This window comes from Dipodomys merriami, unplaced genomic scaffold (assembly GCF_024711535.1).
Source record: "Dipodomys merriami isolate MVZ:Mamm:240054 unplaced genomic scaffold, mDipMer1.0.p SCAF_1432, whole genome shotgun sequence".
Lineage (NCBI taxonomy): Eukaryota > Metazoa > Chordata > Mammalia > Rodentia > Heteromyidae > Dipodomys > Dipodomys merriami.
The window spans coordinates 91,366-118,703 of record NW_027202752.1 but is presented as its reverse complement, the minus strand read 5'-3'; the positions used below and the strand labels follow the sequence as shown (position 1 = coordinate 118,703).

Genomic DNA, 27,338 nt, shown 5'->3' with positions numbered 1-27,338 from the left:
TTTAAAATATTAGTTTTTAAAATACCAGATTTTCTAATTTGCAAGTTAAAGAACCTTTTAAAAAGCCATTTAAAACAATGTGAAGATTTTTAAAAAATTTTTGGTAATGTCCAAACCTCATAACCTTTTGAATTTTTAAATTTAAACTCACCCAATTGTTACAGCATGCTGACAATTTTTTATCTTTGAACACGTTCACAGACACACACAAAACACACAGATCTTAAAGCGCGCAAAAATCAAAATCAGTTGTACGTACACTTTCTAAAGGTTTTAAACAAAAAATTTAAGACAGTATTTCTTTTAGAACTATGTACCTTTGTTGTGCTTCATTTTCACAGAGTTTGCTTGTTAGCAAGGCTTTTGAATCTCTTCTGAGTTGGAGGAGGGCTGAGGGAGGGAGTCACCTAAGACTAAACTGGCCTGATTTTTTTAACCCAATTTTAGACAGAACTAGCTGAGAAGTCCAAACCAGGTACACAGCCTTCTATGCCCTTTCCTCTCCTCCAGCAGCCTCCACTGGGAGAAGGTGCAGCCTGAGGCTTGAAGGGAACCAAACTAGCCCAGTAACCTTCCATGCCTCACAGGGAGGGTGGGCATAGCAGGTCTGTGACCAAGCCCAGCTGGAACTTTTATTCCCTCAGAGATGTTTAAATAAATAAATAACAAAAACACAGATAAACACAAAAACCAAGGATCCACATTTAAACTGGTACCAATTCTAAAAACAGGACTAGACAAGAACTGAAGGCTGAGTTGGGGACTAATGGGCCCCAGTTTATCCCTACCGGAACTCTGTGCTGTTCTCACTCAGCAAGCTGAATCCAGAGTCTGCTGGGTGAGCCTGCCACACTCACCCAGAACTTTCCTACCCCATAAAACAACACACTAAAGTTAACAAGACAAACATGTGGCCACAAAGACAAAATCAAGTCTCAGTGAATGGGGCGACATCTCACCACCATTCATTTACCAGGGGACTCAACCCCCCTACTCACCTCCGGAGGATTTTTCTCTTAGAGTCCTGCAGACGTTGACCCAGGGGCCTTCCAAGGCAGAGGCGAATTCCCAGTCATCTTGGGGCAAGGGAAGGAAGTCCCTAGCGGCCGTTCCCTCAGACTGACAGGTTCTCCCCCATGCTCAGACCCCCGAGCCAAGGCCCGAGGCTAAGATCTAACTGAGGCCACCTGCAGATGGTCAGTGGCAATTTCATAATTGACAAATAAGCAAGTTCCCAAAACCTGACAATCTCGGCTCAGGCTGTGACTTCCAGTGATCTATAGTCAGACTTAAGGGGGTTGTTAGTTGCTTCCCCATCCCTTTAAGGACAACAAAACAGACAACAGAAACAATTAACACTAAACAGAAACACAAAAACAGACAGGCGCCAAACAGAAAAAGCAACTTCAGATGGGAGTGGCCGACCATGGCTAAACTCCCCGGGAAGGAGAGAGAGCTGAGGTTGGGAAATTGGAGAGGGAAGGAGTGGGGGAGAGAGCTGAGGGGCAGATGGAAGGGTTAAGGGGGTAGGGATTTGGGGGGCCGGGGTAGATAAGAAGGGTTTCATCCACGGGGGAGGTTCTAAAATAAGAGCTTCCCAAGTAACAATATAGGGGACCTGGTCTGGGTGTCCGTGCGGTCCCGGGTCCATGACTTTGGCCTTAACCTGTAAGGCAATGGTTAGATTAAAGGTTCCTTCCCGTGGCCAGCCACAGTTGAAAGTGGGCCATTCTGATGAACAAAAAGTTATCCATTTTCTTTTCTTAACTTCTACTGAAAGATTGTGAGCTGACGTTTGTACCTCTCTCCAATGTTGTAGGGTTAGGGAGAGAGGGGTCGTGACAGTTTGTCCCATTTTAAAACTGTTAACGAACACAAAAACAACAATACAGACCACAATACAGACTACACTTAGCTTCGCTGCGCGCTGTTGTTAACAAACCAAAAGCAAAACCTGATGGAGGCTTGTTTGGGTTTAACCTAAGGAGTAACACAAGCTTATTAGCAGTAACACACTCTCCCAGATTCCCCACAGCGAAGGCAAAGGCAGCAAACCAACAGAAAAACAAACCACAGGGGCAGCAGCAATGCAAGCAACCAAAACTCTACAGCAAACAACATTACAAATTATAACTGGTCACGCTACTTTGTCGCTGCGCGGTTTCGACAATCAGCCGAAGGCAAAAACCAGGCGGAGACTGTTTTGAGAGTCCGGATCTCTCGTCTCCTAGGCAAATCATGCGTCTAAAAGAGGACTGAGTTCCAGATGGGCCACTTTTTCAGGCCACCCTGATGAGCCACTTTTTCAGGCTCCCTGACGGGCCAATATTTCAGGCCACCCTGACGGGCCAATATTTCAGGCCACCCTGATGAGCCACTTTTTCAGGCTCCCAGAAGCCCCCAGGACGTCTCCTGGGGACCGCGGTCAGGAGTACGAGCTCGTCAGCTCCTCCACGGGTCCGCCTGATACAGACGAGAACGGCCGAACTCACCAGATTCGCAAGCGCACAGTAATTGGCCACACGTGACTTCAGACAGCACACAGACAGCACACAGACGACACACAGATGCTGGCCAGCTTACCTCCCGAAAATGGGTCGGTGGTCCCTGGGTGGGGGTCTCTATCCCGGACGAGCCCCCAGATGAAAGACGCCCGAAGGCGTGGGGTGTCCTTCAATCTGAAGAGACCCTTCCCCAAGGAACAACGAGACCACTTGTGCAGATGCAAACAGCAAGAGGTTTATTCGGGCATGCCTCGGCTCCCAGGTGCACTCAACCTCGAGATCCACAAGGTTCGGGTTGAGTATCTGGGAACCGGTTACACGGGTACCCGGGGCGACAGAGTCTATCGGGAGACTTGCGCGCCAAGTGCCTGAAAGCACCCTATTTTTATGGGCAGCAGAAGCGAGGTTACAGAAGCGAGATGCCTGGTTACAGGGTATTGATTGGTTAATTTCAAATTATGCTCAGGGTGAGGATTGGTCAGGTTACGCTGGCCAGATGGGGTAGGTGGGGTTGGGGGAAAGCTGACGTGTCGGTACTTGCCCTGACAAGTCTGTGCTGGTCGCTATGCTCCGAAACTGTTCGTTCCCTAATTTTGACAAGTGATTTATTACCTCCTGCCCTACCCTGCTATTAGAGCTGAATTTTACAGGAAGGGACGGGTGGGTCGGCTATTTTCCAGGAATGTCTGGTTTTAGGGCATGTAATGACTTGCCTGTGTCCTGCTTCGCTCTCTTAGGTATGCAGGGGAAGGGGCAGCAGTTTTCCTTAAAGGGCTCAATGGGGGGCTCAATGGGTGAACATATACTGGAGTCTGGGGTCTTTCAGTGGGAGCCACTGACACCTGGCTTTCTTTTCTTATTTTTTAATTTTGAAAATGTGAATGCTTTAACAGTGTCATTCCAATGTTTTGAATTTGTAAATAAACTACCCCATGTTTTTTATAGCTACTTTCTCTGAGAAGGATTTTCTCACCTCATCTTTCACTTTGGAAATAGTTTTCAAACTAAATGGGAGAAATGACTGTCACAGGAATTGGGAGAAAATGTCAGTACAACTTGCCAATTCTGTCTCATAGTATCAATTTGCAGCCCATTTACTGTCTCAGGACAAGAGGACTGAAAGCTGGAGTGGTCTTCATTCTATTGTATCATTCCTTTTGCCTGTAAAATGATCTAATAGTTGTTATTTGTGTCCCCAGCCTTAAGTATCTATAATATGATAGAGGCATCTTCATGTTTCTATTTTTCTCTAATCTTTGTCAAGATTTAGACAAAGATTTGTACAGAGCAGCTCTTCAGTGAATCCCTTGAAAAAAGCTACTTTAAGAGTCCTCAGAAAGAGCACAGCCTAGAGGCTGTCTTCCCTATGCTCCGTGAGGTCATGGGTCAGTCTCTGTTGTTGGCCATTATTGAAGATAGTCACAGAGCTGTCCTTGGTCATACAGTCAGGTTACAGAGCTTAGCCAGGACTTAGCTGACATCAGAAAACTGTAGCCCAGATTCCAGAGATCTTTCCTTTACACTGCCTTACTTAAACTACCTATGCTGGCTTAATAAATTGCTCTGCCCATTGGCCACAGACATGACAGCTGTCCATTTGCTGTTTTGTGTTGTTGTTATTTTTTTTGTTTTTTGGTCAGTAGTAGGGCTTGAACTCTGGGCTTGGGCACTGTCCCTGCACTTTTCAGCTCAAGGCGAGTGCTCTACCACTTAAGCAACAGCGCCACTTCCAGTTTTCTAGTAGTTTATTGGAGATAAGAGTCTCACAGACTTTCCTGCCCAGGCTGGCTTTGAACCGTGATCCTCAGATCTCAGCCTGCTGAGTAGCTAAGATTACAGGTATGAGCCACCCCGCCCATCTCCATTTGCTGTTTTGAATATCTTATGCTGTCATTCTGGTTTGCCTTTTAGATCTTTTGTGTCAGCATGGATGATGTCAGAGGATAATAACTTGGATATTCCAAACAAATAGAGAAACTGCTGTAGCTCAGGTGTTAGAGCACCAGTTTTGTGTGAGAAAGCTGAGCAAGAGTTTTAGGCCTGAAGTTCAAGACTCAGTATGGGGAAAAAAGAATATAAATGCATTATTGGAAACAAAAGCTTCCCCCCCTTTTTAGGTCAGCAGAAAACTAGGTGTAAGGCAGGGAATCTTTTAGATACTAAACCATACACCTTTTTTAAAATTTTTATTATTTTTTTTGGGGGGGGTACGTTCATGGGGCCTGAACTCTGGGCCTGGGCGCTGTCCTCAGCTCTTCAGCTCAAGGCTAGCACTCTACCACTTGAGCCACAGCGCCACTTCTGGCTTTTTTTCTGCTTATGTGGTGCTGAGGAATCGAACCCAGGGTCTCAAGCATTCAAGGCAAACACTCTACCACTGAGCCACCTTCCCAGACCACACCTTTATTTTTTAAAGAAATCTTTCCTCAGTTAATAAGTTACCTTCTCAGAAGATCTTCATAGCTGTTAGGTCAGTCTGTTAGGTCAGTCTCAGCAGATGTGATACAAGCTAGATAACAGATGTAATCTAAGTTACATTGCAAAAAAGGCACATAATTGACTTTTTTTTTGGTTGGTGGTGGGCTTGGTCCTGGCTCTCAGCTCTTCTCAAGGCTAGCGTTCTGCCATTTGAGCCACGGTGCCACTTCCTGTTTCTGAGTGGTTTATTGGAGACATGAGTCTCCTGCCCAGACTAGATTTGAACTGTGATCCTCAGATCTCAGCCTCCTGAGTAGCTAGGATTATAGGTGTGAGCCATGGGCGTCAGGCCTATAACACTTTTTTTTTTTATTAATGGTGCAAGGGTTTGGACTCAGCCTTGTGTTTGCTCAACTTATTTGCTTGGCTAGTACTCTACCCCTTGAGCCATGTCTCCAGTCAGTTTTTTGTTGCTTATTTTGTTGCTTATTTTAGAGATGGAGTCTTGTGGACTTTACTGCATGCACTGAACCACAATCCTGTAATTCTCATCTTACTGAATAGCTAGGATTATAGGCATGCTGTGATTTTTTTCTTTCTTTTTATATCCCAGACGTTGGCAGTAATCCTTAAAAGCAAAATAATCAAACAGCCAGCCGAGAGACTGTGGCTTATGCCTATAATCCTAGTATTCAGGAGGTTGAGATCTGAGTATTGCAGTTTGAAGCCAGCTGGGGGTATAACAGTCCCTGTGAGACTCTTATCTCTAATGAACCACTCAAAATCTGGAAGTGGTGCTATAGTTTAAAGTGGTAGACTTCTACCCTTGAGCAAAAGAGCTCAGGGACAGCACCCAGGCCTGAGTTCAAAGCCCATGACAGACAAAAAAAGTCAAGCAAATTAGCTAAATAGGAAGAAATTATTTATTATTTTATTTTGGTATATGTTCCAAATTTATATATGATCGATATGCGGTATATATGTATAATATTAAATGTAATATGTGTAATTATATTCATTTATATATGTGCTTATTGTACTGTATGCAGTCTCTGGTGTTGAATAATGTTAAATTCAAATAAAGGCATTACCCCATCAGTTACATGGTTATGAGTTTTCTCCCTTATGATTCATATGAAATTGAGTTTGAGCAACAGTTATAGAACTGTTCCTACAACTTGGCTTAAAACATGGCCTAGAACTCTGAGTCAATATTCACCTCCATGTTAAGTTAGTAGTTTATTGAGTTTTGATCTCTTCTTCATTTTTTTTTTTTTTTTGGTCGGTCGTGGGTCTTGAACTCTGGGCCTGGGCGCTGTCCCTCAGCTCTTCAGCTCAAGGCAAGCGCTCTACCACTTGAGCTACAGCGCCACTTCCGGTTTTCTGGTGATTTATTGGAGATAGGAGTCTCACGGTCTTTCCTGCCCGGGCTAGCTTTGAACCGCGATCCTCAGATCTCAGCCTCCTGAGTAGCTAGGATTACAGGCGTGAGCCACCAGAGCCCGGCTCTCTTCTTCATTTTTTGATAGTTGTTCTTGGAATAGAGCCCTTCTTCTCACTTAATATTATTTTGAACCTTACAGATCTGTATCAGTAGCATAGATAAAGACCAGAGATAATGGATATAATCTTATTGTGTTCTGAAATGTGTTTTATGAAGTTATGTCATGTGGATTTGATTTTTTCTTTTTCTTTTTCTTTTTTTTTTTTTTTTTTTTTTTTTTGCTGGTCCCGGGGCTTGATCTCAAGTTCTGTACCTGTCCCTGAGCTTCTTTTGCTCAAGGTGAACACTCTAACAGTTAAGCCATAATGCCATTTCCATTTTCTCTAAGAGTCTCATGGAGTTTCCTGCCTGGGCTGGCTTTGAACCACGATTCTCAGATCTGGCTGGCAGGTGAGAACCACTGGCACTTGGCTGGATATTTTGTGTCATTTTTATTCTTTGGTAGTGGTAAGGTTTAAACTCAGGGCTCCGGCTTGCTAGACAAGTGCTCTACCACTTCTCCCATGCTTTTAGCCCTTATTCCTTTATTAATAGACCATTTGATTTCTCCATTCCCATATCCTTTCCAGATATGGTATTGTGCTTTTTTTTTTTTTAGTTGTGGGGGCTAAACTCTGGGCCTGGGAGATAATCCCTCTGCTCTTCAGCTCAAGGCTAGCTTGCTACCAGTTCAGCCACAGCTCCACTTCTGGCTTTTTCTGCTTATGTGGTTCTGAGGAATTGAAGCCAGGGCCTCATGCATGCAAGGCAAGCACTCTAACACTGAGCCACCTTCCTAACCCAGTATTGTGCTTTTTACCTGGGCTGGCTTTTGTCCATGATCCTACCGACTTCTCCCACGTAGCCTGTAAGGGGCTTGTGCCACTGTGCCCAACTTGCTCTTTAATATAAGTGTCTCATTTACTGTTTTCTGCTTGCAGAAAACAAGTGTATCACGCCACAATATTCCTATCATCAGCTCTATATATTTGTTAATTGAGAATGAATTATAAAATGTTGCCTGATTAATTAAGTCCTGGCAGAAAATGATTTTAGTGATAATTTGTAAACAATTCCTATACTCTGTCTCTCCAACTCCACTTTTTTAGGGGGTAGGGGAAATCATACTATAGTGCTAGAATTTGAAGATATAATCCTTTGGTACACCTGCAAGAATATTGTTCTATTCAAAATAGAACTTGGCCAGTCAGGAAAACATTATTACTTAAGTAAAAGACAGGCCTTTGTGAAAGCTTCAAAAAAAAGATTAATTAGACTTTGCCAGAGAACCACGCAGGCATCCAGGTACAGAGAACAAAGAATGGTTTACTGCCAGGAAGAAAGAGATTAAGAAATGTATCCAGAGCTGGGCACCAGGTGGCTCACACCTATAAACCTAGCTACTCAGGAGGCTGAGATCTGAGGATCATGGTTCAAAGCCAGTTCAGGCAGAAAAAGTCCGTGAGACTCTTCCTTCAATAAACCACTCAGAAAACTGGAAGTGGCACTGTGGCTCAAGTGCTAGAGTGCTAGCCTTGAGCTGAAGAGCTGAAGGACAGCACCCAGTCCCCCACCCCCACTCCCAACAACAACAACCAAAAGAAAGAAAGAAAGAAAGAAAGAAAGAAAGAAAGAAAGAAAGAAAGAAAGAAAGAAAGAAAGAAAGAAAGAAAGAAAGAAAGAAAGAAAGAAAGAAAGAAAGAAAGAAAGAAAGAAATATATCCAGGCTGGGCACTGATAGCTCACATCTGTTCATCTTAGCTATTCAGGAGGCAGAGATCTAAGGATCATACTTCAAAGCCAGCTTGGTCAGGAAAGTCCATGTTAGATTATTAGACTTTCCTGGAAAAACAATGCAGACATCCAGGTACAGAGAATAAAGAAAGGTTTATTGCCAGGAAAGGGGCCAGCAAGAACCCTTCTCACAGGGGAGAAGTGAGAAGCAGCCCCAGCTATTGTCTGAGGTGACCTATATAACTTAGGAGGTTTAGGAGGGGCTAGGAGGGGCTAGGAGGCAGAGACCCTGGTGTGGAAGTGTGGGCCGGGAGCTTCATCATGGCAGACTAGGATTTATGGCTGCTGTCCAAATAGTAGATAAGGGGTCCTGCACTGCCCAGACTTGGGGTCACTCTAAGGGGCTTGTGTTGCTTTATATGGTGGTAGCTCCCCCAGAGAAGTACCATCCCAAGGTTAAAAGGGTTGGAAGATGATTATTTACTGCCTTTACTACAAGGGCCTGGTGTTGCCTAGGAAAGGAGCATGCTAAGCTGTGGAGATGGGAAGGAGTGGACTAAGCTATGAGAAAGGAGCTCATTTCACTAACACATTGGGTTAGGAAAAGTTAAATACTCCATTAAAAATTAATTGAAGCTGGAAAGAGTGGCACACACCTGTAATCCCTTCTACTCAAAAGGCTGATACCTGAGGATGGAGGCCAGCCTGGGCAGGAAAATCCTTGAGACTTTTCTTTTTTGGTCAGTTGTGCAGCTTGAACGTTGTGCCTGGGAATTGCCTTGAGCTCTTCAGCACAATGTGAGTGCTCTACCACTTGAGCCACAGCACCACATCTGGTGTGGGTTAATTGAAAATAAGACTCTCATGGACTTTCTTGCCTGGACTGACTTTGAACCATGATCCTCAGATCTCAGATTCCTGAGTAGCTAGGATTAGAGGCATGAGTCACCAGCTCCTGGCTTTGAGACTTATCTCCAATGAAGCACCCTCAAATAAGCCAGAAATGTGGCAGTGTCTCAGGTGATAGAACATAAGCTCTGAGCAAAAAGTCTCAGAGACTTGAGGCCTTGAGTACAAATCCGACGACCCCTCCCCCCACACACATAAGAAAATATTTGAATATTGTCCATTATAAGCCTAAACATTTAAGTATCCAAATATTCACTTGACATTCTGGTTTCTCTGCAGATCATAGCAATCTTTTTGCCTTTTATCTAGAATTCAGTGAATGAAGGACCTCCCCTTACATCCAGTAGAGAGACTATTTCTATTTGGGTATGTTCTGGCCAGGAGTTAAGGCAGATGTCATGCCATTCTGTAGGGAATTTGATGACTGAATTAGTTTCTAATTGATGCTGTTCTCAATTACCACAGACTTAATAGGCTCAAAACAATGCAAACATATTATCTCATAGTCTATGTTGGTCAGAAATCCTACATGAGTTTCCTGGGCAAAAATCTAGTGTGGGGGACTGGGAAGGTGGCTCAGTGGTAGAGTGCTTGCCTTGCATGCCTGAGGCCCTGGGTTCGATTCCTCAGCACCACATAAGCAAAAAGAAAAAAGCCAGAAGTGGCGCTGTGGCTCAAGTGGTAGAGTGCTAGCCTTGAGCTGAAGAGCTGAGGGACAGCGCCTAGGCCCAGAGTTCAGGCTCCACAACTGGACCAAAAAAAAAATCTAGTCTGGGCCACAGCACCACTCTGTAGCTAATATGTTATTCATTAATCCCAGTAATAATGTTAAAATTGCATAGTTTGAGCCTGGGGGCAGAATCTAAGCACAGTCAATTTGCTCTCTGAATCTAATTCCCTGTGGGTGAGTGGGGGGTGGGGATGGGAAGGGAGGTTCCCACAAAGTTCTTGTTTCCTTACTGGCTTGAAGCTTGGGACCACCCTTAGTTCTAGAGGCCTCTCCTGTCCTTGCACATAAGTTCCTGATATAGGAACTTATGTGAGGAACTACCTTGTCAAAACATGGCAAACAATTCTCAGGGCTGCACTTCTCTCCTTCCTCTTCTGCCACATTTGACTCACTGCTGTTGTCCTCTGCTTTGCAGGTTTCATGTGAATGCATCAGGCCAAACTGACCATCTTTTTTGGTCTGGTGATGTCCTGGTGTAAATCAGCATTTGTTTTCCAGAGAATGATTTCAAAGTCAACAAATGCAGAACATACTTCATCCACCCTCACATTTTTATCCATCAATTTTCTATCCTCAAGAAAAGGTTTATCACCATAAACCATCTAAAAAAGCCCTATAGGAAGATTCAAATGATAGACAACAGATAGCTTATATTGGTGAGAATCTCTAAACCTGTTAAGACTGAGGCAAAGCCTTTAAGCACCGTTCAGACATTCCTATACAACATCAAACTCATACTAGTGAGAAAGCCTGCAAAACTGTAAAATGGGCAAAGCCTTTTCTAACTAAGGAAGCCTTAGAGAACAGAAGCCATTGATTCTACAGCTGCCCTCTAAATACATAACCTTAAAGCTTCTTTATCTTAATAGAAACATTCCTCCACCCCTACAGAGTTCCTGTGGGATAGAATCCCTACACATGTAAAGAGCAAAGCCCTGAATAGTTACTGAGCCTCCCTTTAATAGAATTCATAGTGGCCGGGCGCTGGTGGCTCACGCCTGTAATCCTAGCTACTCAGGAGGCTGAGATCTGAGGATCGCGGTTCAAAGCCAGCAGGAGAGACCGTGAGACTCCTATCTCCAATAAACCACCAGAAAACCGGAAGTGGCGCTGTAGCTCAAGTGGTAGAGCGCTCGCCTTGAGCTGAAGAGCTGAGGGACAGCGCCCAAGCCCAGAGTTCAAGCCCCACAACTGACAAAAAAAAAAAAAAAATAGAATTCATAGTGGATAAAAACCTTAGCAAAGTAAATAATGTGCTAAATCCTTTATTCAAATTACACATTTTATACAACCACAGAGAATTCATACTGTACAATAAACTCATGCAAGGTATTAATATGGAAAATCTTTGCTCAAAAGACAAGCCTCTTGTGGGAAGGGATGAATGGAAAAACTGGGAGAGTGAAAGGGTAGTGATAACATTGTCCAAAAAGAAATAGATTCATGCCAGGTACAGGTAGCTAACAGCTGTCATACTAGACGCTGAGATCTGATGATCACGGTTCAAAGCTACCCTGGCACAGAAGTCTGTGAGTCTGTGAGACTTTCATCTCCAATTAACCACTAGAAAACCAGAAGTGGCGCTGTGGCTCACGTGGTAGAGCACTAGCCTTGAGCTGAAGAGCTGAGGGACAAGATCCAGGCCCAGAGCTCGGGCCCCACAACTGTCAAAAAATAAATCAAGTAATATATATATATTATATATATGAATTATTAGTAGAGAGAATATCCTATAAAAATGTAGCACATTATTCAACTGTTACCTAAAATGTACCAGACAAAGGGATGTGAAGGGTAAACAAAGGAGGAGGCTGCAATGCTTGGTAAGAAATGTATGCATTATCCTGCCCATGTAATTGTAACCCCTCTGTACAGTATGTTCACAAATAAAATAAAATTAAATTAAAAAAATAAAATTAAATAAAATGTACCAGACAATGTTTGTTATCATGTTATAACTAAGGCTATCTTTCCATGTACTAGAGTGTATACTGATAAATTATTTCTGAAATATATATAGATGTATATCTATATACATCTATATATATATACATTAATTCTAGAGGTAGAGTTAAAATTGTCATTCATCTTGAAAACTTGGAGAAAGTACACATAAAATGGTTCAAGGACCTCAGGAGGAAAGAAGGGATCACTTCCCAGTGCTGAGGCCTTGGGCAGTGTGCCTGGCTGCCAGCATCACCTTCCCACAACCACAGATCAGCCAGACTGCCTCTAAGCCTAAGGTACCAGAGCCAAGAGGGCATGGCCAGGATTCTAATTTAAATACATGGAGACAGCAGAGAAAGAGCCCTGCTCTTCTACTTGGAGTGGGAAATTACATTGAGAATGTTTACTTGGCTCCCTCCCAACAATTCCAATGGTTTACAGGATCAAGGAAGGAAAATGTACTAGCACAGTTAGAGGACAGGCCTTCAAATCTGACTCAGAGTAAAACACCAATTCCCAAAGGCCAGAGAGCAGGGCCCTTGTAGGCTTCTGCTCCAGTGAACTACCTCACTATTGTTAACCTAATGATAGCCTGAGGCTTTCCCAGAACCTGAGGGAGGCATTTTAATTAAAGTCATTACTTCAACAGGCTGAGAAAAAGCCTGACTTCCTGTGTAACTCTAACAAATTTTTCAGTTTCCTGCCAATGCTGGCTGTCCTTGTAACCAATTAAGTTGCTTTTACAGCCTGCTTCTGTTTTGAACCTGAAATTCTGCCCCCTCATCTTGCAGACCTAGATCTATGCACCCATTCTGCCTTTGTGAAACTTCTCTATTCTTTATTTTGGGGGGGTCTGTGAAAGACCTCAGACACCCTGGGGTGCTTCCTTCAACAGGAGGGCACCCCAAGAACCAAGACTCCAAACCAGCAGCTGCAATAAGCAAGAGGAGTTTATTTGGCGTTTGCACAAACGGGCTCTCTGTCCAGGGCAGACAGGAAGCCCCAAGCAGCGTTTACAGGCACTTTTAAAGACAAAAGCCCCAGGATTAGCATAAGACCCCAGGTTCCCCGGGATTGGCTCAGTTTACTACACGGGGAAGTTTATAACACTCTTTGTAATAACAGTTGGCTCAGGGCAAGTCTAGGGGGAGCGGTCACCCTGGAGGGGAGTTTACATAGTTACAGGCTTGTGATCGATTAACATTTGGCCTAATTTGTTGGGCTCACCAGATGGTCCTTATCTTGAGCCCCCTAAACCGAGAATTTTTTACACAGGAATGCGGAGGAACATACTCTTTGTTCCTTATCTTGGGTCCCATTTGGCCACCTGTTAGTTTTTTTTTTTTTTTTTTTTTACGACTACAGAGCTTGTCCCAGGGCCAACATCTAGACTCCAAAGCTTTTTATTTATCTCCAGGGCGGTGAAAGGGTCAGTGCTAGCTCAAGCAAGTTTACAGAAGCAAAACCAGCAGTTAGCAATTGTAAAATGTAACTCTAATTTTTAATCTTTCAGTCTGGTTGGGGGCCTGAACTCTGGGCCTGGGAACGCTGTCCCTCAACTCTTCCGCTCAAGGCTAGCACTCTACCACTTGAGCCACAGCACCTCCTTCAGCCTTTTTTTTTTTTTTTTTTTTTTTGCTTATGTGATGCTGAGGAATCGAACCCAGGGCCTCATGAATGCAAGGCAAACACTCTACCACTGAGCCACCTTCCCAGCCCAACTACTCTATTCTTGAAATAAACTGTTACACTGAAGAGTTCTTCCTGCTAACACAGCTGTAGGATGGACCCTGAAAACTTCATTTGAACCCAGGGTTGGTTATTGATGTCTCTTTTACACTTCTGGATGCTTAAGAAGTCTAATAGCATTTAAAGTACAAGTAACTTCTTATCACATAAGGCATAGGAAGCAAATTTCTGAAAGTTTGACCTTTCATAACCCTGAAGGACAAAAGGTTATCATCCTAGAGGCTGAGAGGCTGGGCAGACAGATTTGCTACATTTAACCCCTTTGCTGCATTTAATTCTGGCTCAAATCCTAGTCTATTTCCTAGCTTGATGCGCTTAATCCTAGCTACTCAGAAGCTGGACCTCTGCTTCTGGACCTCTGCCTTTAGTTCAGGGACCATGCACTGGCCATGGTCAGCCCTGCCAGTGTATTGGCATAGGTGACTTTGCCAAGATTTGTCATAGGCCTGTCCAGCCCTTATGTCAGAGGTCTACATAAGCACACATTTTCCACTATTTATTATTTTACTTTGCTCTCTGTTTTGTTTTGCTTTGTGCCACTGCAGGAGCTTGAACTCAGAGCACTGTGCTTTCCCTTTCTCCTGAAAGCCAGTACTTTACCATTGAACCACAGCTTCACTTCAGGCCTTTTGGTAGTTCATGGAAGGTAAGTGTCTCATGAACTTTCCTGTCCAGGCTGATTCCTAATGGTGACCCTGAGCTCTCCTACCCCACCCCTGAAGAGCTAAAATGACAGGTAAAAGCCCCTGGGGCCAGGCACTGGGGGCTCACACCTGTAATCCTAGCTACTCCAATTGCTAAATCACATGTCTATTTTTTTTTGATCCGCTCACACTCACACACCATATACCACTCACACCACATATTCTCACACTCACATTCAATCACACCACACACACACTCACACTAACACCACACTCCCACCATACACACCACACACACTCACACTCAATCACCACCAACTACACTCACACCATACATGTTCACACTCATAATCACACTACACACACCACACACGCTCAATCACACCACCCCCACATCACACACACCACTAACAACACATGCTCATACTCATACCACACACCATACACGCTCACTCAATCACACCACCCACACCACACCTACACCACACTCATACATTACACACACTCACACCACAGACACACTCAGTCATACCACACACACACCACTCACGCTCACACTCACCATACACCAAACACACCACACCCACAACACTCACTCACACACACACCACACATGCTCACACTCAATCACACCACCCACACAGCACATGTGACCCGTCCAGCAGGCCAGGTAATTTTGTGGGGGATCTGAGGGGCCACCTCCTAAAAGAACCAAGGGGGGCGAGAGAGGATCGAGACCAAGCGCATAAAGAAAGACAGAGCCATTCTGAGTCACGTCAAGGTCTACTTTATTAAAGTGAGGCAGGGTTTAAATACCCGAAGGGACAGGGGAAGGGAAAGAAGAAAAGAAAAAAAAAACTTTGCAGAAGCAAGGGTGAGGAGTCCCGGGGTCAGGGATGGGTCGTGCTTATCCTTTGGCCGTTGTGCTCTTCTTAAAGGTATCTCCTGTGATTTCTTTTATGGTTAGCCAGGCGCCGTTTGCTTAGGGCCAGAGATAAGATAAGTTTTATGGATAGCCAGATGTAGTTTGTTATGGGAAGTTATCTAAATGTGCACCTGGGAATTTCTGAGAACGGCTACTTGTCAATTAGGTGTTTGAAAGAGGCCAGAGCATTCTCAGGCAGGTTTCGGGTCTCCAACACACATGCACCACTCACACCACATATGATCACACTCATACCACACCACACACACCACACACACACCACACACGCTCACTCACACACCATACACCACACTCACACCACACACTCTCACACTCACAATCACACCACACTCAATCACACCACAGACACGCTCACACTAATACCACACTCACACCATACACACCACACATAATCACACCACACACCACTCACACTCACACTCACACACACCACACACTCACACAACCCCCGGTCCGTCACCTGGAATTGTAAGATGTTAATGGAACAAAAGCACAGAACGCAAAGGCTGACATGCTCAGTCACCTATAGACCTGATACCAGTTGGATCTATAGGTGACTTTGAAGCTCTCGAGTGCAACCGTCATAGACAGATGATCTCATAGAATAAAATGTTGTTTCAAGGTACAATTTTATCTATTTAGACAGATGCTTTCACATCCATGTCAAGACACTCATGATGGGAAATGTGTCCATTAAACATCTAATAACTTTTCCCACACATGTAACAGTGCTGGGTACATAAAACATGGACTTTCTTTATTCACAGAGTGAATATAATAGTTTGTGGCAATTACAGATAAAAAGTACAAAATAATTATATAATACATTTTAACAATGAAAAGATAACATAGCATGTAAAAAGTTCTCAAAGGTGAGAAAAAGCAGATTTGTCAAAATGGGAGAAAAAAAAAGGGTAAATTTAAGGATTAAAGAAGGTTCAGCTGGGTACCAGTAATCCTAGCTACTCAGAAGGCTGAGATCTGAGGCTTGCAGTTCAAAGCCATCTTGGACAAGAAAGGCTGTGAGATTCTTATCTCCAATAAACCACTCAGAAAACCAGAAGTGGCCCTGTGGTTCAAGTGGTAGAGCACTAGCCTTGATATGAAGAACTAAGGGTCAGAGTTCAAACCCTACAACCAAAAAAAAAAAAAAAAAAGAATGTCCAATTTGTTGCTACGTCCATTTTTAGGTTTATTCATGTTCTTCCTTATTTTTAATCTCTCAAGTCTTAATAAGTAGACTTTTATTGATGAGTGAGAAGCTAAACTTCATAAAGACCACCTCTCAGGGCTGGGAAGGTGGCCCAGTGGTAGAGTGCTTGCCTTGCATGCATGAGGCCCTGGGTTCGATTCCTCAGCACCACATAAGCAAAAAGCCAGAAGTGGCGCTGTAGCTCAAGTGGTAGAGCGCTAGCCTTGAGCTGAAGAGCTGAGGGACAGCGCCCAGGCCCAGAGTTCAGGCCCCACAACCGGACCAAAAAAAAAAAAAAAAGACCACCTCTCATAATTCTTTGGCCCTATTAGAAAAACCGGCATGATGATTATACATAGTAAGAATTCTGGGACTTCCATGTGACATGTGACAGTATTTACATAGTTTGAGTGTAAGTGGCAAAATAGAGAAAAACATGTTTAAAATAGCATCAATACCAGGACAGGAAAAAAAAAAAAAAGAGAAACACAGTAATTCCTATTGCATGAGAAAAAACACAAATTGGGCAAAAAAAAGTGTCAGGGGCTGGGAAGGTGGCTCAGTGGTAGAGCGCTTGTCTTGCAAGCCTGAGGCCCTGGGTTTGATTCCTCAGCACCACATAAGCAAAAAGAAAAAATCCGGTGCTGTGGCTCAAGTGATAGATCACTAGCCTTGAGCTGAAGAGCTGAGAGACAGTAGTCAGGCCCAGAGTTCAGGCCCCATGACCAGACCCCCCAAAAGAAAAATTAAAGAGAAAAAGAAAATTTGATACACACTATAAAAATCCTGAACTGAAGCTGGGCGCCAGTGGCTCACATCTGTAATCCTAGCTACTCAGGAGGCTGAGATCTGAGGATCACGGTTCAAAGACAGCCCGGGCAGGAAAGTCCATGAGACTCTTATCCCCAATAAAAACCACTAGAAAACTGGAAATGGTGCTGTGGCTCGAGCAGTAGAGCGCACTCACCTTGAGCTGAAGAGCTCAGGGACAGCACCCAAGCCCAGAGTTCAAGCCCCATGACCGACCCCTCCAAAAAATATCCTGAACTGAACATAGCATATATGTATATATGTGAAATAACATGACAAAATTCCTTTGTGTAATACACACTTAAAAAATGAATGATAGGAAAGTAATATAGGCTCTTCTGGGTGATCAGGTACTAGCAGGAGGGAAGAAGGCCAAGGAGAGGGCAAATTAAGTACTTTACACACATATGAAAATAGAATAAAACTTATTTTCAATTATTTGTATGCATGTATGGAAATGTCTGAGAGCTAATATAGTAGAAGCCAGGCACTGGTGGCTCACGCCTGTCATCCCAGCTACTCAAGAGGCTGAGATCTGAGGATCGAGGTTCAAAGCCAGCCTGGGCAAGGAAAGTCCCTGACACTCTATCACCAATTAACTACCAGAAAACTGGAAGTGGTGCTGTGGCTCAAGTGGTAGAGCTCTAGTGTTAAGCTGAAGAGCTCAGGGATGGTTCACAGGCCCAGAGTTCAAGTCCCACAACTGACAAAAGAAAGAAAGAGCCGGGCGCTGCTGGCTCACGCCTGTAATCCTAGCTACTCAGGAGGCTGAGATCTGAGGATCGCCTGTAATCCTAGCTACTCAGGAGGCTGAGATCTGAGGATCGCGGTTCAAAGCCAACCCGGGCAGGAAAGACCGTGAGACTCCTATCTCCAATAAACCACCAGAAAACCGGAAGTGGCACTATAGCTCAAGTGGTAGAGCGCTGGCCTTGAGCTGAAGAGCTGAGGGACAACGCCCAGGCCCAGAGTTCAAGCCCCACGACCGACAAAAAAAAAAAAAAAAAAAAAAAAAAAAAAAGACAGTACATTTGGCTTTAAATCGAATATATTAAATTTTATTCTTAGGAGTGAATAACCAAGCATTTCTCAGTTTTCTGAGGTCTCTTTAGCAGTGTAATAATTTCAGTAGTTTATCTAGACATAAGTCAAGGTTTATCCCATAAATAAGAACACAATTTAATCCAAAATTACTAAGACTCTTAAATGCCATCTAATTTTCCTATAGCTATGATGGTATTTTTTCCTCCAAGACTGAATAAATAATACTAAACTAAGTGGGTATCCAATGACTCACCTGTGCACTTGAAAATTTCACTTTTGGATTGTTATCTATCTCCCATAAGCCTTCATTGAAACCTTTTTGTTTATTTGGTTTGCCATACTTTTCCTTATTTTCTGAGTAAGGAAATATATCCTTTGGTCCTAAAAAAGCACTAAAACAGATGAAGATAATAAGTGCAATTCAACCTCAAATAAATATATACATATTACATTACTAAAATAACACTATTATATGATGCATTTCATAAAATACAAATTAAAGGGAAGACAAGGATATAAAGCATGAATTCATTTCAATGAACACAATCTCACCGAGACATGAGACGGCTCTAAGTACTGGCAGAACAAATGTTGGAAAAGTTTTTTGGGAGGAGTACATGTGCAGATATTAGGGGTTGAACTCAGAGCTTCCCACTATTGCTTAGCTTTTTCACTCAAGCCTATAGTCACTCTGCTACAGCCATAGTTCTACTTCCAGCTTGGAACACAAGAGAGCCACACAGACTTTTCTTCCCAGGCTGGCTTAGAATTTTGATCCTTATATCTCAGGCTGAATAGCTAGGAGTATAGGTGTGAAACACCAGCCACCTGGCTTCTAAAAGATTTTTAGGTTCCGTTTCTTTGCAGAACAATAAATGTTTTCTGTTTAGGGGTAGGGATAAGGTAGACTATATTTTATTCCAAATACTACTGTTTTTTTTTTTCCATTTACAGTACTAAGGATTGCATCCAGGGTCTCACTGAAACAAGTCAAGCACTAAACCACAGAACTACATGTCAATCTGATATACTTTATTAATTCAGTAATGAGTTCCTAGATTCATAACACCATCTCATGTACATAAACTTTTTTTTAGTACTGATCCTAGGCCTTGAACTCAGAGCCTGGGTGCTGTCCCTGAACTTTTGTGCCCAAGGCTACAGCTTTAGGCCACTTGAGGCATAGCTCCACTGGTTACTGGAAATGGGATTCTCATGAGCTTTTCTGCCCAGACTGGCTAAGAACCTCAATTCTCAGATCTCAGCCTCATGAGGCCATTAGAGGCAGGAATCACTAGCACCTGGTCTCATTCAGTTTAATTGAACAGGCTTTTCAGGCCCAGAGTTCAAGCCCCATGAACAACAACAAAAAAAATTTCTCCCCCAAACTGGACAAAGCCAGGCTGGGGAGAAAAAAAAATTACCAAGTCTGAATAACCAGCAAAGAGATGGTCTGTAAGCATGGTTCAAGTGGTAGAGAACCAGCCAAGCAAACGAACCAAGCTCAATGCCTCAAAGCTCAAGCTCAAACTCTAGTACTGTGAAAAAACAGAAAGTACCTAATTTAAACATCATTATATACTTCTAATTAAATATGAACAGATTTTCATGTCAGTAATTATTTAATACATTTTGCTAAATGGATCTATCAATCTATTGTTTGAGCACGTTTTCTGTGCCAATAATGAGGGCTTGAACTCAAGGCAAGGCTTCATACACCTGCTGTCTTTTTTCTGCTCATAGCTGGTGTTCTATCACTTGAGTTACACACTCCAATCTGCTTTTCTGCTGGTTAATTGGGATTCCCAAGCACTTTTCTTTGGGCTTCAAACCAAGATACTCAGATCTCAGTTCTCCTAAGTAGCCAGGAGGCTGCAATATTTTAAGAGTCTGGGACCAGTGGCTCATGCCTGTAATCTAGCTACTCAGGAGGCTCAGTCTGATGTTGGTTTGAAGCCAGCCAGGCAGAAAATCCAAGGGACTCTCCGATTAACGAGCAAAATCCTGGAAGTGCAGGTGTGGCTCAAGAAGTAGCACACACTAGCCGGGCGCTGGTGGCTCACGCCTGTAATCCTAGCTACTCAGGGAGGCTGAGATCGAGGATCGCGGTTCAAAGCCAGCCCAAGCAGGAGAGACCGTGACTCCTATCTCCAATAAACCACCAGAAAACCGGAAGTGGCGCTGTAGCTCCAGTGGTAGAGCACTCGCCTTGAGCTGAAGAGCTGAGGGACAGCGCCCAGGCCGAGAGTTCAAGCCCCACGACCAACAACAACAACAAAAAAAGAAGTAGCACACACTCGGCCAGTGAAAAAGCCAAGCAAGAGTATAAGACCTTGAATTCAGTATTCAGCATCAGCACACAAAAATAAAATAAATATTGTCAGGCGCTGGTGGCTCACGCCTGTAATCCTAGCTACTCAGGAGGCTGAGATCTGAGGATCGCGGTTCAAAGCCAGCCCGGGCAGGAGAGACCTTGAGACTCCGATCTCCAATAAAAACCACCAGAAAACTGGAAGTGGCGCTGTAGCTCAAGTGGTAGAGCGCTTGCCTTGAGCTGAAGAGCTGAGGGACAGTGCCCAGGCCCAGAGTTCAAGCCCCATGGCCAACAACAAAAAAATAAATAAATAAAATAAAATAAAATAAATATTGTAACAGTAAATATACTGTTCAATGTTTGATCTTCACAATCAATTCCAAGTATAGGTGGGGTAAAGGATATGTTCAAGACTGATAAGTCAAAAACAAAGCTGATAAAAAAGAACTGTCCATGGGGGTACAATCCCCTAAGATTCCTGAATAGTACATAAATTAGCCTAGAGACCGCACCGCTAGTTACCAAGGAACACCTTATGGTGGCTGTGGCTATGGTTTTCTCTTAGAAATGTTCCATTTTCAAATGGCCTACAAAAAGTGTTTTATATGCAAAATGGAAATAGGACATAATGTTAATTACATTTTGATAGCAAATACAAAAAAATTTTGAAGCCAGGAACCCATGAATCACACCTGTAATCTAGCTATTCAGGAGGCTCAAGCAGAAAGGCCATGAAACACTTATCTGCAATTAACTTTCAAAAAGGTAGAAGTGAAACTGTGGCTCAAGTAGCAGAGCACCAGCCTTGCACCAAAAACAAAAACACTAAAGGAAAATGCCTAGGCCCTGAGTTCAAGCGCTGGTACCAGCTCCACAAAGGGAGGAAAGGGAAGATGGAAAGAAGGGAGGGGAGGGAGAGAGGAAAGGGAGAGAGAAAGGACAGAATGAAGGAAGGAAAATTGTGAAAGTTCAGAGGAAAAAAACCATCAGAACACAACAGGTTTAGAAATTCTAAAATATAAAAATATTATTCTATTCTTTCTCTTTTTTTTTTTTTTTTTTTTTTTGGGTCCGGTTGTGGGGCTTGAACTCTGGGCCTGGGCACTGTCCCTCAGCTCTTCAGCTCAAGGCTAGCACTCTACCACTTGCGCCACAGCGCCACTTCCAGCTTTTTTCTTATGTGGTGCTGAGGAATCGAACCCAGGGCCTTGAGCATACAAGGCAAGTGCTCTACCACTGAGCCACCTTCCCAGCCCCTTATTCTTTCTCATTAGTGGTTACATTGTAGAACTTTCCTTTTATTATTTGCTTTTTAAAAACAATGAAAAAATTAAGCGGTAAATTCCAAATCTAACAGTAAACTTATGTGGATTGAATTTCTTTTGCAAATACATAGAAAAGCAGTTATGCAGCCAGGCGCTGGTGGCTCACGCCTGTAATCCTAGCTACTCAGGAGGCTGAGATCTGAGGATCGCGGTTCAAAGCCAGCCCGGGCAGGAGAAACCGTGAGACTCCTATCTCCAATAAACCACCAGAAAACCGGAAGTGGCGCTGTAGCTCAAGTGGTAGAGCGCTCTCCTTGAGCTTGAAGAGCTGAGAGACAGCGCCCAGGCCTCATAGTTCAAGCCCCACGACCGACAAAAAAAAAAAAAAAAGTTACGGCCAATTAGAGCTTTTGGCACATAAAGGGGTTGAGATTTAAACTGTTCCCCACATTTTATAACATTAACTTTACTATCACAGGGGACTGGCAAGTTCTTGTCCCTTACAAGGTAGTCATTAGGCATGCTTAAAAACTATCTTTCCATGACCTCCCGGCTCTGACCAGTTTTGAAGGGCCACACACAAATGACTCTAGGATCTGACATTTCTGCCATCCAAGCAGTGGCTTACTGCCCCTGGATGCTCCTCCATTGCTCTTGTCCCAGGTGTGTCTTCTTTACACTGTGATAAATTCCTCATTGGCATTTCCCTCAGCGGGTCACTGGACTTGAACTCAGGGCCTTAGCTCTCCAGCTCAAGGCCAGCACTCTGCCACTTTGAGTCCCAAAGTAACTTTGCTTGCTCTTTTAGCACTATGCTAGCTGAGTAGAGGTGACAGTATCACAGGAACCTTTTTCTGCCCTGGCTGGCTTCGAACCAGTTTCAGATCAATGAGTCTTACAAAAGGCCATTTTACTCCAATTAAAAGCAACAAGGTGGTCAACATAGAAGTAGCTTTTAAGCATGCTCTTACCTGAAACTTATTAAAAGCCAAAGTTACATCTAACAAACTTGTAAGAATCCTCTGTGCTTTGCTCTGGGCTTGCTGGAAACTGTTAAAAAAAAAAAAAAAAAAAAACCTATAAGAGCAAACTAGAATAGCAATTATTTTGGTAATCCTAATTTTTCCTTTGTGCACATTAAGGCCAATGTTAAGAACAATTTTACATTTAAACTTTATATCCCAAAATCCATTCCTAATTTTTTAAAGTCTCTTATTAACCACCTTTAATATTTCATACTTTAGTATTCATTTGCATTTTTTAAAAAATCTCTTAAAATCTTGAGGCCAAGTTGTCATTCATTGTCTCTTGGCTGCTTGTTTTTACACATTAAAACTTTTAAACTCAAATGACAATTTTTCCTTAATGCAAGCATGACAGTCACCATCACATACCACGAAGCTAGACTTAAAACCTTTATAACTTTTAAAAACATCCTAATTGTAGAACATAATTGAAAGCAAGTCACATTATACAAATAAACTTTTTAACTCTCTTTTTAAGTCCAAGGGACAGTTTTAACAATACTACAGATCATCACATCACTAATTTTAACCATCATATTTCAGTGTCTATCTACAGGGAAAAGGGACAGAACAAAGATGGGCCACTTGGCTCCTCCTATGGAATGGGCACATACCCAATCTGACTCTTTAGGGTTAGATGAACTGCATTTGTGCCAGCTTGCCCTCTTTCACCATGTGTAGACTCCTCCCAGGGCCTGTCCCACCATGCATGACCAGTTGAACTGCACTTCTGCCTGTCCACTCCTTACCTCTAAAGATAGGTCTTCTAAGTTTTCCCTTTTCTTATCTCTTGGTTCACGAATGAAATACACAGTTTTAGACAGACAGAATAGGTAACATCTTTGACAGTGTTAAACTAACCTTTACATTTAAATTTCTAATATTTATCCCCAAATTTTAGCCAAGGGAACTAAATCCCAAACTGCCAATGCATTTTTGTTAAGCCAGATAACTTGATTACAGTATAAACGGCCTTATTCATTTTAAAATATTAGTTTTAAAAATACCAGATTTTCTAATTTGCAAGTTAAAGAATCTGTAAAAAGCCATTTAAAACAATGTGAAGATTCTTTAAAAATTTGGTAATGTCCAGACCTCATAACCTTTTATATTTTAAATTTAAACTCAACAAATTGTTACAGCATGCTGACAATTCTTATCTTTAAACATGTTCACAAACACACACAAAACACTCACACAGATCTTAAAGCACGCAAAAATCAAAATCAGTTGTACATACACTATTTAAAGTTTTTAAACAAAAATTTAAGACAGTATTTCTTTTAAACTAAGTACCTTTGTTGGGCTTCATTTTCCCAGAGCTTGCTTGTTTAGCAAGACAATTCACTAATTAGTCTTTTGAATCCCTTCTGTCAGAGGAAGGTTGGGGGTGGGAGGGATCACCTGAAACTAAACTGGCCTGATTTTTACCCAATTTTAGACAAGAGCACTTTACAAATTGTTACATTGTCAGGACTAGCTGAAAAAGTCCAAACCAGGCAAACAGCCTTCAACACCCTCCCTGACGGCAGCCTCCACAAGGAGAAAATGTAGCTTGAGGCTTGAAGGGAATCAAACTAGATCAGCAACCTTCCATGCCTCACAGGGAGGGTGGGCATAGCAGGCCTGTGACCAAGCCCAGCCAGAGGCTGGAACTTTTATTCCCCTAGAGATGTTCAAATAAAAAACACAAACACAAATAAACACAAAAACCAAAGATCCACATTTAAAACTGGTACCAATTCTAAAAAAGAACTAGACAAGACAACAACCAAAGGCTGAGTTTTGGACTAATGGACCCCCAGCTCATCCCTACCAGAACTCTGTGATGCTCCCACTCAGCAAGCTGAATCCAGAGTCTGCTGAGTGAGCCTGCCACTTTTACTCAGACCTTCCCTACCCCAGGAAACAGAACAGAAAACACACTGAAGTAAACAACACAGACAAGTGGCCACAAAGACAAAATCAGGTCTCAGTGAATGGGGTGACATCTCAACTCCACTTATCAGGGGATTCAAACCTCCTCTACTCATTCCAGAGGATTTTTCTTTTAGATTCTTCTGAGATCTCCAGGGAGCACAGGACACATTTCAAAGAGGTTATACCGCTCAGGTGTGACTCGCAGCACCCCATTAAATGAATATACCCCCTCTCTTTTACCCCTTTGAAATGAACCAGCAGGAGGTCGAGAGGAGTAAAGTTTGCTTTGTCCTTGCCCCATCTCTATAAACAAAAGTAGCCAGACAAATACACCAACGACTAGGAGGGAAAAAGAGTGCTAGCCTTGAACTGAAGAGCTGAGGGACAGCGCCCAGGCCCAGAGTTCAGGCCCCACAACCGGACCGCCCAAAAAAAAAAAAAAAAAAGGGAAAAAGAAATAGGTTAGATACCGACACCACCGGTGTCGCCGTGGATTGGAGATGACCAAACACTGGATTGCTGCGTCTCCGGGGGGTCGACTGGGCCTGTTAGGAGGGGGGTCAATTATCCCAAAAGGTTGAAAGATTGGGCGCTTAGGAGATTGGTGGGAGTCATCACCCCCCAGAGGGTGGGTGAAGTCGCCGCTTGCAGTTTCCAGAATGAAGGAATAAAATTTAGACTTAATTATAAAGAGGAAGGGCACTGAGCTGCGGGCCGGTATCCGACAGCGAGTCTGAAAAAGAAATGGGATGAAGAATGGAGTCGGAGGTGTGGTCACTCCAGGCGCTCTGATGGAGGGGCCCTCGTGCATGCGTCACAAATCACTAGATGCAAAGACATCCATCCCTATTGATGCTCTAGCGAGGTCCCCCTAGTTCCGCCCAAGTGACAGTCCTAGAGCCTGATCAATCATGGGCTGCACAAAGTGAACAAGTTTGTCAGATAGACTCAAGCAATAAAGAAGGTCAAAAAAGAGGCTGCATAAGCAGGCCAGAAAGCTCAGTAGACACCAGGGTGAGACCCAGAGTAGCAACAAAGACCAGTCCCAAAAGCATAAAGTACCTCCTAAGACAATTAAAAACCAGTCATAAATCAACATACCAACACAGAGACACACAATGGATGGTCTTAAAAACTACTCAGCGAGGCTGCCACCATCAATGAGCAGTTCTAAGCACCAACAAGACTTAATATGAACAGCGAGCATGGCAGACTGCTGGTCAACAGTCTGTTCAGAAGGGCTCTCAGAGAGGACCGGGCACTAGGTGCCAGGCCTCGGGGAGCAGTCCACCAGAGGGTTCAGGGGGATGTCTCCCACTGACTCTGCCAGCAGCCTTAAAGCATGTCCGCCAAAGCTATTCGCCAGCCCCAAGACCACACCTGCAGGCTTTCAGATGCAAACAGAAGGGCTCTCAGACAGAGAGGACCGGGCACTATGCGCTGGGCCTCGGGGAGCAGCCCACCAGAGTTCAGACAGTCTGTTCAGAAGGGCTCTCAGAAAGAGAAGGACCAGACACTAGCGCCAGGCCTCGGGGAGCAGCCCACCAAAGGGTTCAGAGGTTGAGGGGATGTCTTCCACTGACCCTGCTGGCACAAATACAAAGCTTGCAAGCAACTCTCAAATTGGTTATAACCAGTATAAATCGGCAATGCCTCAAAACTTACCAGACGTTTCTAGCGACTCAATGATCAAGGTATCTGGGTGGCCTGTAAAGGGGCTTCCGGGCCAATGCACCAAATGTAAAACCCAGAGACTGGAGAGCCCGAAAAGACCACCAGGGACCAAAGATCAATGCAAGCAGCAATGAGTCATTTATTGACTAGCTCGAGCACGGACCCCTCTGTGCACTAATGTCCGAGTGCAGAGAGAGGCCCCCAAAACAGGGTTACAGCACCTATCTCTGATCCCAAGCCCGGGTAGGGGTCTGGAATGTGTTAAATTCAGCTCCAGATCCGGGAGTGTCTAGGGCTCCAGGGCGGGTAGAATAGCAGCTGCATTCTTCAAGCAGGTCTAATACAAAAATGGCAAATACAGGTCTATCTGGTTTTTATATATATATATATTATATATATTATATATTATACACATATTATATACCAATATATAAACATACACATATTTTATATATTATATATTATATAATATTTATGATATATACTATATATAATATATTATGTATACTATATAGTATATATTATATAGTATATATGATACTATATAGTATATAATGCTATATATTATATGCATACTATATTCCATATTATATTATGTAAAATATAATATATATTATATAGTATATATAGTATGAATATAATATATGTATAATATATAAAAATATATAATATATGTGTATATTTATATATAAATATATATTATATATAAGTATATAATATATAAAAATATTATATTTATATATATATATATATCATGCTTCTCAGCATGTCCTTTGTTCTCAACAGTGGATGGTCCTGTGGTCATAGCCCACAACATTAGCTTTTCACCTGAGCATTTGTTAAAAGTCCAGGCTTACTAAATCATAATCTTCATGTTAACAAGTTCCCAGATGGTTCTTATGAATATTCAAGCTTGAAAAACGAGTTGCAGAGGATATTAAAACAGATTGTAAGAACTTACAATCACTTGGATGGGAGCTCCTACACAGCAATGGGAAGGCTGAGGCAGGAGGATAGTTTTGAAGGCCAG

General features: G+C 43.0%; 1 long non-coding RNA gene across 1 annotated transcript; it reads right to left on the bottom strand.

The window, feature by feature from the left end:
* Nucleotides 1-2,457: 2,457 nt before the first annotated feature.
* LOC138826560 (uncharacterized) lies at nucleotides 2,458-27,338 on the bottom strand. The gene is made up of 4 exons (XR_011371752.1): nucleotides 27,270-27,338; nucleotides 22,661-22,739; nucleotides 18,364-18,502; nucleotides 2,458-5,013 (listed from the first exon to the last, which is right to left on the bottom strand). It is a non-coding gene; the product is annotated as an uncharacterized lncRNA (long non-coding RNA).